This window comes from Triticum aestivum, chromosome 6B (assembly GCF_018294505.1).
Source record: "Triticum aestivum cultivar Chinese Spring chromosome 6B, IWGSC CS RefSeq v2.1, whole genome shotgun sequence".
Classification (NCBI taxonomy): Eukaryota; Viridiplantae; Streptophyta; class Magnoliopsida; order Poales; family Poaceae; genus Triticum; species Triticum aestivum.
Window position 1 is genome coordinate 149,871,957 of NC_057810.1, and position 2,947 is coordinate 149,874,903.

The window sequence follows — 2,947 nt, forward strand, 5'->3', positions numbered from 1 at the left end:
AAAAAGGCACATCCATGACATTTTGGGCCGAACGAAAAAAAATTATGTCATACATATGATACTTCTATGATGATAATTGTGACAAAACCCGGTATCATCATAGATGTGGTGGGCTCCTACTTCTATGACGAAAAATCATGACAGAAAATGGGATTTTCGTCCTGGGCGGGCTGGAGACGCAGCTGCATGACATTCTTTGGGCCGTCCATGACGGAAAAAACCATGGTAGCAGCGAGGGCGAGGAAAATTTTGGGGAGTTCCCGGTTATGGTGGGAAGTCGGGGGCTGAGCGATGCGCGTTTCTCTCGTACACTTACGCGCGTGTGTGCGAGGCGTTGGCTCTAACTGAACCCGAGTGAGGCGTTGGGCTCTAACTGAACCCGAGCGATTGCACTACAGGCTACGCGTTACTGAACCCGAGCGATCGATCGATGGCTGTTAACTGAACCCGATCGAGTGATTCCTTCGCTACTGCTGCTAACTGAAGCCGATCGATGCTACCTCTGGGATGAACAGTGAGCGTTGCGGGGAGGTGGATGAACAGTGAGCGGTGGCGTTGCCTCTGGATGAACAGGACCACGTGGTGTGGAGGGCTGGTGAACAGTAGATGGTGGAGGGGTGGATGAACAGGACCCCGTGGTGTGGAGGGCTGGATGAACAGTAGACGGTGGAGGGGTGCCCATGGAGGGGTGGATGAACAGGACCCCGTGGTGTGGAGGGTTGGATGAACAGTAGACGGTGGAGGGGTGGTTGAACAGTAGATGGTGGAGTAGCGCGCGGTGGAGGCTGGATGAACAGGAGCCCGTGGAGGCTGGAGGAGGTCGACGGTGGAGATGAACAGTATCTCGTGGAGTCCCGTTTTGCGGTACGCCACACCCCTCCCGATGAATAGGACCCCCGTTTCGACCGTAGCGCTCCAACACAAGTCCGTTTCGTCCGTTTTGCGGTACGCCACACCCCTCCCGATCAATAGGACCCCAGTTTCGACCGTAGGTGGTACGTTTCCACCGTTTTGCGGTACGCCACACCCCTCCCTATCAACAGGACCCCCGTTTCGACCGTAGGAGGTCCGTTTTGTCCGTTTTGCAATACACCACACCCCTCCCGATCAACAGGACCCCCGTTTTGACCGTAGGAGGTCCGTTTCTTATGGTACGCCACACCCCTCCCGATGAATAGGATCCCGTTTCGAACGTGGCCGGTCGAACACAAGGCCGTTTCCTCCGTTCTGTGGTATGCCAGGCCTCATTTCCATCGCCTGTTCCGTCCAAGCCCTCCCGATGAACACGACGACGCACTCCGTTCCGACCTAGCTGGTTGGCTCCCCGTGAACACGACGATGATGTTGTTTCTCCGTTCCGACCCAGCCATGTACACGGGCCTTGGCCGTACGTATGCGCGAGTAGGCGTTCGAGACCCCGCCCGTATGTACACATACGTGGCCGTATTTTATTTCTTGCGCACTGGCCGTTGTACGTATGTGTACATGCTACGTGCGGGCCTCTACTACGACATGTGAGCGCCTCTACTATGACACGTGCGTGCCTCTACATCGACCAGTATATATGTACGTACACATTCGCTACCAGAATGACAACGCTACGTACGCTTCGACCAGGTGGGTCCCGACTGTCAGGCACTTCCTTGCGTGCGAAGATGTTGCTGGTGGGTCCCAGCAGTCAGGGGGAAACATTTTTTCGCGAAATATGGTGGCCCGTCCGGTGGGTCCCCTCTGTCAAGTGGAGGAATAATTATTTTCAGCGTAATAAGGAGGCAGTTCCTTGCTGTGGCCGTCGACCCAGCTGTCAGCCTCTCCACGTATAGTCCACGTCCGATGGATGTCGTTCCTTGACCACATTGACCACGCCGCGCCAAGAGCACCAGGGCGGTGGATGACGGCGAGGCCTATGAAGGGGACGACGCGGAGCCGGAGAAGACGCGGCAGTGGATGCCCACGCGTAGAGGAGTCCGAGGGTTCACTGGTTCACTGTGGTGTGAGGCTGCTGTCGCCACAGAATAACAGGGGGTGTGGGTGAGTAGAGGGATGGCCTGGCCAGCGGTGGGAGTAGTAGGCGGCGGTGAGGCCTCCGCCGCATCGCAGCCGGCCACGGGAGGCAGGAGCACGAGGCACGACCGGCGCTGGTTTGGACGGCTGGCGCAAGAAGACCAGAGGTTGAAGAAGCACTACGACCATTGGATGGACATCGTACGGTCACTGGATCTAGAATCGTGCATATTGAGTAAGTTGACAAAGACCTTCGTCCCCGTCAACTTAGTAGGCCCACAAGTCAGCCTGCCACTATACTGGGTCCCAGCTAACAGGGGGAGTATTCATTTTTTTGTGCGTAATAAGGAGGCACATCCTTGCGTGCGAAGATATAGCTGGTGGGTCCGAGGTGTCAGCGGCGGCAACATTTTTTTCGCGAAATACATAGGCCCTTTCGGTGGGTCCCTGATGTCAGGTGGAGGAATCATTATTTTGCGCGTAATAAGGAGGCATTTCCTTGTGTGCGGCCTTGGACCCAGCTGTCGGCCTCTCCACGTACAATCCACTTCAGATGCATGTCGGTCGTTGACCACGTTGACCAGGCCGTGCCGAGAGCACCAGAGCGGTGGACGACGGCGAGGCCTAGTAAGGGAATGACACGGAGGCAGGGAAGAGTCGGTAGTTGTTTCCCACGCGGAGGGAAGTATGACTGTACGAGGGTTTACTGGTTTGTCTGCCGTCGCCAGATAATAACAGCAGGTGTGGGTGAGTAGAGGGATGGCTAGGCCAGTGATGGGAGTACGGTGGGGAAGTTAGGCCGCGGGGAGGAGGGATCAGGCAGTCCCGCCGGCGCTTGTTTGAGCAGCTGGAGCAGGAAGAGCAGAGATTGAAGAAGCACGACGGCCGTTGGATGGCCATCCAACAGTCACTGCTTGTGCGTCAACCTTTTTTAGGAAAGCCT